Below are 9,180 nucleotides of genomic sequence, written 5' to 3'. Positions count from 1 at the left end.
AAGCCGGAGTACCTGGAGGGAACCCACGCATTCACGGGAAAGACATGCAAACTCCACACAAAAAGATCCCGAACCTGGGATTGAACACAGGACTACTCAGGACCTTCGTATCGTGAGGCAGACGCACTAACCCCTCTTCCACCGTGAAGCCTATAATATATATATGTATGTATTAACATATATTATTTGGTTCATAAGCACTAGTGATTGGATTTATCCCTTTTGGACAATTAGTCTATCTCCACGTGCATGTCTTTGGAGAAAGAACCCAGAAAGAACCTAAGCTGTCATGGGGAGAACATGCAAACTCCCATTGACAATATTATACCTATTGGACTGCAATGATATCATTGACAGTATTAGACCTATTGGTCTGCAATTATGTCATTGACAATATTAGACTTAGTGGACTACAACAATATCATTGACAGTATTAGGCCTATTGGACTGCAATAATATCATTGACAGTATCAGACCTATTGGACTGCAATAGACTTAGTAGTGGACTGCAACAACATCATTGACAGTATTAGACCTATTGGACTGCAATGATATTGACAACATTAGACTTAGTAGACTATAACAATATCATTGACAGTATTAGACATGTTGGACTGCAATAATATAATTGACAGTATTAGACTTTGTGGACTACAACAATATAATTGACAGTATTAGACCTATTGGACTGCAATTATATCCATCAATCCATCCATTGTCTACCGCTTGTCCTGTTCGGAGTCGCGGTGGGTGATGGAGCCTATCTTAGCGGCATGTCATTGACAGTATTAGACTTAGTGCCAGCGCAGCATCGTTCACAACCCAGTATTATGGCCCACCTTGCAAAATGGAGACCCGATGGTGTATCTTACGCTGAGACAAAGATGGCTATGCTGATAGCTGGAAGCAACATCCCGTTCTCATTTGCGGATGTCTACAACAAATCCGTGAAGGATGTTCCCGGATTTGGAGATCGCTTGCCAATACGCAAATGGCAGAACAAAGGTTACTCAAATAGTGAAAGGTAAGTGCTGTTGGTTTTTTTTTAGTAACCAGCAAGCACAGTACAGTTAGTAGAACAACTGTGTTTTTATTACTATGTATTTGATAGGTGCCGTCGGAAATTCAACTATTTCTTTTATTTATATATATAATGAAATAAATATATATAGCTAGAATTCACGGAAAGTCAAGTATTTCATACATATATATATTTATATATATATATATATATATATATATATATGTATGAAATATATATGAAATACTCGTTGGTGAATTATACGCCACCCCTCTTAACCCCGCCCCCGCCCCAACCACGCCCCCAAATAAATATAAATAGCTAGAACTCACGGAAAGTCAAGTATTTCATATATATATATATATATATATATATATATATATATATATATATATATATATATATATATATATATATATGTATGAAATATATATGAAATACTCGAGTTGGTGAATTATACGCCACCCCTCTTAACCCCACCCCCACCCCAACCACGCCTCCGGCCCACCACCGACCACGCCCTCCACCCCCCACCCCACCTCCCGAAATCGGAGGTCTCAAGGTTGGCAAGGAAGGAAGGCGGTGTACACCCTGGACAAGTCGCCACCGCATTGCAGGGCTAACTTCATGTTGCAAAATGTTTTTAGTTCTTTATATATTTTTGATCAATAATTTGTTATACTTATTGTAAAATACTAATTAAAAAAACAAGGACACACTCAATTATGCTACTCTGTGGTTGAACTTTTTGGGGTAGACAATGCTGGTACAGTATTTCAATTTTGCTCTCTTCGTTCCCTGGGAGGATGGGTGACCAACCGGTCATATATTAAATAAGCTATTTGCCCTCTTTCATGAGCTACTTTTATTTTAGGTATCAACTAGGGATGTGGGAAAAAATCGATTCGAATACGAATCGAATCAAATACGCTGTGCGATTCAGAATTGATTCTCATTTTTAAAAAATCGACTATTTTTTTTTTTCAAATGTTTTCTGTTTTCCATGCTAAAGTTCCTTTTTGTTTTCTAGCTCCTATGCTAGCTCTCTTAGTTTGTTATCCGCCCACGTGCGTGCTTTTTGTTTGTACCCTTTGTTTGGTTTTGTTCTACTATTTTATATCAAAACCATGTTTCCTTATTCAATGCCTGCCTCCGTCTCTGCATCTTGGGGTTCGGCAACAACAAACCATGACAGAATAATCCAGCCAAATTCGAACCTCACAGAGATATCTATGGGGGAGAGGCTTAATTTGGCTTTAAAATTCATGGTTAATTTAAAAGAGAGTTCGGCCACTTTTCAAGCCCTCTCCCACCCACCCCTGTTGACTGTGGGCCCATCTGGGGACGTCTGGTATCCGTCCCTTGAGGAAGGGGCTAGGAGTAGCTGTGCAGCTGGGGAGGCACAGCTACTTCTCGCCCCAGTGGGTCTCCAAAGGACGGCGCCATCATCTCAAATGGGTCTGCAACAGACGGCGACATCATCTCAAATGGGTTTGCAACAGACGGCACCATCATCTCGAGGGGTCTGCAACAGACGACACCATCATCTCAATCAAGCCAGCAGACTCCACCACGCACTCCGGTGGTCCAGCGGACTCCACCACGCCCTCCGGTGGGCCAGCAGCAAGGGGCGCCACCACCATCCTCTCCGGTGGACCAGCAGCAGGGGGCCCCACCACCATCCTGTCCGGTGGGCCAGCAGAGGGCGCCACCATACTCTTGTCGGCCACAGATGTGGTTGTTTCATGGGGGACCTCCTCGCCAATTGCAGCGGCGTTCTATTCGCCGTCGCCACCTGACTCTTCCCCGCTGGGTGCGGGGACATTTGGCCTAGCGGCTCACCTCCTTGTCCTCCCTCCACACTCCTGTGACTTTGGACTGTTTTTTTTATCTTGGGGGAGAGGTTTCCTTAAACGTCTGGTATCCGTTATGGGAGAGGGGGGCTACTGTCAGGCTTGCCTCTTACAGTTTGACTATGTTTTAGTTTTTTCCTCTGCATTTGTCTTTGTTTCCTCTGTGTGTGTGTGTGTAGTGTTTCCTGTCAGCGCTCTTATTTTGTTCGTTTCCTGTCTTTCTCCGAGTGCTGTGTTCCCCCTCAGCTGCGGCTGATTGGCACCTGGCCACACCTGGTGTCAATCAGTCAGCTCCTATTTAGACCTGTCTTCCCATCCAGTCACTGCTTTATTATTGTATTGCGTGTCACACTTGTCATTGCTATCTGTCGTATGTTGTAGTCTCAATGCAGCGTTGCGGTAAGCTATGTTTGATAACGTTTTTTTAGCTTACTGTCTTTTGTTCCCTGCTTCCAGTTTGTTTTCTAAGTACAAGTACGACTTCTGTTTTTCATGCTGAAGTTCCTTTTTGTTTTCTAGCTCCCATGCTAGCTCTCTGACTTTGTTATTCGCCCACGTGCGTGCTTTTTGTTTGTACCCTTTGTTTGCTTTTGTTTTACTATTTTATATTAAAACCATGTTTCCTTAATCAATGCCTGCCTACGTCTCTGCATCTTGGGGTTCGTCAACAACAAACCTTGACAGATATATGTATATGTGTGTGTGTGTGTGTATATGTATGTATATATATATATATATATATATATATATATATATATATATATATATATAAATTACTCCCAGTATGACATGCTGGGGGTACAACAATAATGGTCATTTAATTACCTGTCATTTAGGTGGGGACACCCTACAACTACCTCTAAGAGTCCCCGCAGCCCACTGATGGTATTTGTTTTATTGTTTGCCTTTTCTTTAGCACACCAATTTATTTTCTTTGCCTACAGTAGAAAAAAACAGCATCTACTCTATCATGACCCTAAAAAAAAAACTGACTTGTGTGTTTGGGAACTGTTGATAATAGTTATGTGCAGTAAAACATTTCATGAAATCAACTCACCTTAATGTATGTTCCTAAATTTGTGTTGGACGGCTTAGATTCGGAGAGCAGTTATGATTTTGGTTTACAGATTAAATAACTAAAAACTAAAGTTTGGGGCATTTTTTTTTCAAACATACAAATATCTACATATAGCTGAGGACACGCATTATTGTGGGTTTCCTGCATGTCGTCTTCATCACTAAAGGAAAAATCTAAACTGCAGGAGAGAGCCCGCCTTTTTTTTGAGTCGTCAGCTTGAAGCGCCCCTTTCTCCGACACCCTTGTCGTCATGTGACATCAGTGTGTTTCTGTTATAATTTTGCTCCCTAGTTTTGATAACCCCCCTTATTTTGCCTCTGATTGGCCAGTCCGTAATGTTTTTTGCTGGTGTAGTTGGTGAGTCAGAGAAAGAACTATCAACCATGGATGACAAAAATATTTTTTTTAAATACTTGTAATAAGAATACATGTTATAGAACATTTATAACACAAATAACTGAAGAGGCAGAAAACAAGTACAAAAAGTATACAAACAAGCTAACTAACTTATCTACGAACATGTGGAAAATAATATTAGTCAATTATTAGACAGGAACAAAAACAATATGAGAGCAACATGGGGTATCCTCAATAGCATTATCAAACATAGCACCAAATGGGATTACCCCCAATACTCCACAGATGGAAACACAAATAATGACAGCATGAAGGAAGTAGTTGAAAGCTTCAATAAGTACTTTATAGATATTGGACCAAAATTGGAGAAAAAGATTCCAGACCCAGTTTCTACTGAGTACCATAATGATACCATGGATAGAAATCCCAAATCAATGTCCCTCAATAATGTGACACAGGAGGAAATATTTAAAATCGTGCAAAAATGTAAATGTAAGACTTTAATCGATTGTAATGGAATTGATATGGAAACAAAACGTTTAATTTAAGACATTTAGACGCACGTACAACAATTAAGACCTTTAGTATATTAGAATGTGGAATTGAATTATGGAATGGGTTAAGCGAAATCCAAAAATGTAGAAATCGAAATGATCCACTTCAAGAAACTCTTCAAACTTAAAGTGTTTACAAATTACAAAGAAGAACCATGATAAACATTCTGAATTCATTTAATCCATCCATTCATTTTCTAGATAATCTTATTTATCTCACCATATGATATATGACTTACTTCAATCATTATTTATTTTTAATGTTATTAGTTATGGAGCATATTGTGAATAACTTGAGAACAGGAAGTGAACAAAAGTTTGAGCAACTGCTATGTAGGGTGATTTGTCCAGGGTGTACGCTGCCTTCCGCCCGAATGCAGCTGGGATTAAGTAAACTCTGCTTCTTCTTACTCCTTTACGAAGATGTTGAATAGAGAAACTAGGAATTGTGATTACAAATAAACTCAAACTCAACTCAACAGTTGTGGTGCAAGTACCATTAAAAAAGATCTACAAACTCATACTTGCATAGTTTTTTTCACTGTTAAGTAATTTTTTGTATGTCTAGTTTTTACTTTTACTAGTCATTTTAATCCATCCATTTTGTACCGCTTATTCCCTTTGGGGTGACGGGGGTTGCTGGTGCCTATCTCAGCTACAATCGGGCAGAAGGTGGAGTACACCTTGGACAAGTCGCCACCTCATCGCAGGGTCAACACAGATAGACAACATTCACACTTACATTCACACACTAGGGCCAATTTAGTGTTGCCTATCAACCTATCCCCAGGTGCAGGGGCGCCGCTAGGGATTTTGGGCCCCATGAAAAGAATCTTTACAGGGCCCCTGTATCTTTACAGGACCCCTCTGTATTATAATTTCATCATCATTAGGGGCCTCTCTGGGCCCCCCTCCATCATGGGCCCCTAGAATCCGTCTCCTTTACCCCCCCTTTTCGGTGCCCCTGCCCAGGTGCATGTCTTTGGAGGTGGGAGGAAGCCGGAGTACCTGGAGGGAACCCACGCATTCACGGGGAGAACATGCAAACTCCACACAGAAAGATCCCGAGCCCGGGATTGAACCCCAGACTACTCAGGACCTTCGTATTGTGAGGCAGACGCACTAACCCAGGGGTGTCAAACTCAAATACGGAGTTGGCCGAGATTTTAAACCGAACAAAGCCGCGGGCGAGGTTGAAAGAATTATACTTTTAATAGGGACCCAAACAAGTTTGCGTTGAATCTTGAACAAGCAGAGCTTACAGTATATAACTTTATAGTGACATGCAAAATCGAGTTTCAAATAATAATAATTAAAAAATATAAATGACATATCAAATAAAATTTAAATGAAAATGGAATGCCTCTTTTTGGCGGCGGGGTTGAGATGGACGGGGTTTGGTGATAGCGGGAGGTGTATGTTGTAGCGTCCCGGAAGAGTTAGTGCTGCAAGGGGATATGGATATTTGTTCTGTTGTGTTTATGTTGTGTTACGATGCGGATGTTCTCCTGAAATGTCATTCTTGTTTGGTGTGGGTTCACAGTGTGGCGCATATTTGTAACAGTGTTAAAGTTGTTTATACGGCCACCCTCAGTGTGACCTGAATGGCTGTTGACCAAGTATGCGTTGCATTCACTTGTGTGTGTGTATAAGCCGCATATATTATGTGACTGCGCCGGCACGCTGTTTGTATGGAGGAAAAGCGGACGTGGCGAGAGGTTGTAGAGAATGCCAAAGGCAATGCCATTAAGGCCCACCCCCAGTATTGTTGTCCGGGATGAAATTTGGGAGGGGCACTGCACTTTGGGAGTCTTCTGGGAAAATCGGGAGGGTTGGCAAGTAAGAGTGTTAGCGGTGAATGCGGTGTTACAACGGAGGGCCAGCTCTAATGTTAATTTGATATTGCCTCAAGGGCCAAATTTGGCCCGCGGGCCAGAGTTTGACACCCATGCACTAACCCCTCTCCCACCGTGAAGCCGAGTCATTCTGATGTCGTACCTTATTATCTCACATGTACTGTATTGGGGCCCCCCACCTATAAGCTATTACAGCTTCCTGGGAGTTTCCCTTTTACAAAACACATACAAATCATGTTATATTGTTAAGTGCATTGCCTTTTGTGTTGTTTTGTAAATAAAGAGAGATAATGGCATTACTCCAAAGTAAAGGTACTCTTACTTGAGTACAATATTTGTCCACTTTACCCACCTCTGCTGTTCATGTAACAATGCATTATTGCTCACTATAATGCGTATGAGTGACAACTGTGTAATCTTGTTTTTTTTTTCAAATAACTAAACAAAAAAAACACGGATGTCATAAAGTCGTAGAGATGCAGGGTCACCGCTTCATTAAATGACGTGTGTGTGTCGACGTTCTTTAATAGACAGATGACGCCGCAAAGAAATGGCACCGATATGCTGGGCAGCAAAGTGAGCCGACGTCGGGCACAGCAACGACGTCAGCACGCCCTCTAGTGGCAATGTAGTGTCATTGCCACGCTGGTTTCTAAGCTGTTTCCAGGATTATTTGGGAAAAGAAAAAAGGTAAGAACCCACACATTAAGTTATATTGTTATAACTGTCTTGAATTCTTATAACTATTCAATTTAATGCCAAATAATTTTCAGAAACAGCTTTTGATGTGTACTTTTCATACCATTATTATTAACTTTTATATTTATTTATTTGGTTTTTATTCAGTCATTAGTGGAGCTAAGGATAGCCTTTAAAATCTTGTTATTAATATTTTTGTTTGAATGTGCTATATACATTGTTTGAATATACTGGAAGCAAACTATTTAATGAATTTGAAGAAAGCAAAACATCCTGATGATTTATACCTTAAAACAGGGGTGTCCAAAGCTTATTTCCTTCAGCAGCCAGCTGCACATTTGAGAAATAAGCATACAAACAAAAAGTAGCTTTTATCAGAAAGAGAAAAAAATCCTGCAATAAGGTGTAAGGCAGGGGTAGGGAACCTATGGCTCTAGAGCCAGATGTGGCTCTTTTGATGACTGCATCTGGCTCTCAGTTCAAGAAGTCGCATTAATGGTAAGAAGTATTTTATTTATTATTGGATAGCTTCAGAATAACAAAGTGATTGGGGGCTGAGCTGAATCTTGAGAGACTTATTGTACTCTAAAAATGTTGGTATTAATTAAAAATGTATGCATTTAGTTGTATTCAGTGTTAAAAAATATTATGACTCTCACGGAAATACATTTCAAAATATTTGGCTTTCATGGCTCTCTCAGCCAAAAAGGTTCCCGACCCCTGGTGTAAGGCAATGGGTGGGAAAAAAAAGCTGAAATGTTGATACTACCGGTACTAGTAATTATCAATCAATCAATCAATGTTTATTTATATAGCCCTGAATCACAAATGTCTCAAAGGACAGTACAAACCACTACGACAACCTCGGAAGAACCCACATAAGGGCAAGGAGAACTCACATAAATTAGGTTAAGTTACTTTATTCGTACCCAAAGGAAAACTAGTTTTTGCAACCAGCAAGATCAGGACATAGAAAGAAAGTAACATCTTTAGATATGCAATACAAATACCACATCAAGCATCACAAACATTCCCAAGATCATAACATACCACATCCGCTTAAAGTTCCCCATAAAAAGGATAACCAGTTTAAAATCTCAATCAGATAAGATTTGGGACAAGTCACATTAAAACACCATAAATAGTTACAAAACAGACACAAAATGTTGTCTTTACAATGTATTTTTTTAAATATCAAAATGGCCTCTGCGTGCTTTGACCTTTCAGGAGCGGTGGTTCTCCTTCTAGGCGGCTGCTTAGAAGGGTTGGGTTATACTAATAATCTCCCACAGCAAGTGTTGCCGATTGTGATACTTTTTGAATGCGGTTATGATTTGTCGATAATGAATAGAATCTGAATATAATACTAGATATTTACTTTGATCTCTGGACAATTCACTTTATTTTGAAATGTTGAGAATACGAAATAGAATATGTATCGATTTGATCCCGACCCTGCGGGGTGATACTGTTATCTGGGCCCATGAGCCTGGCCCTGAGTCCTACCTTGTTGCCTTTGGTGGAAAAAGTTTGGGCACCCCTGACTTCAAAGCTCTTACAACACTATCATAAGAGATGATGAACGCTCACATTTTCTTTGTCACGATGTTGTGGCGCCTCCATCATCATGTCCACATCGGTACCACGGCTAGCTGGTGGGTGACCGACAAGTTGACGCGTCTGAGAAACCCTCGCAGCCTCTTGTCATGCTTTGCTAATAAATAAAAGGCCATTTTCTTTAAAGCATTGACCCGGAATTGGC

This window comes from Nerophis ophidion, linkage group LG16 (assembly GCF_033978795.1).
Source record: "Nerophis ophidion isolate RoL-2023_Sa linkage group LG16, RoL_Noph_v1.0, whole genome shotgun sequence".
NCBI classification, from domain to species: Eukaryota; Metazoa; Chordata; class Actinopteri; order Syngnathiformes; family Syngnathidae; genus Nerophis; species Nerophis ophidion.
Note: the sequence above shows the minus strand (reverse complement) of the source record.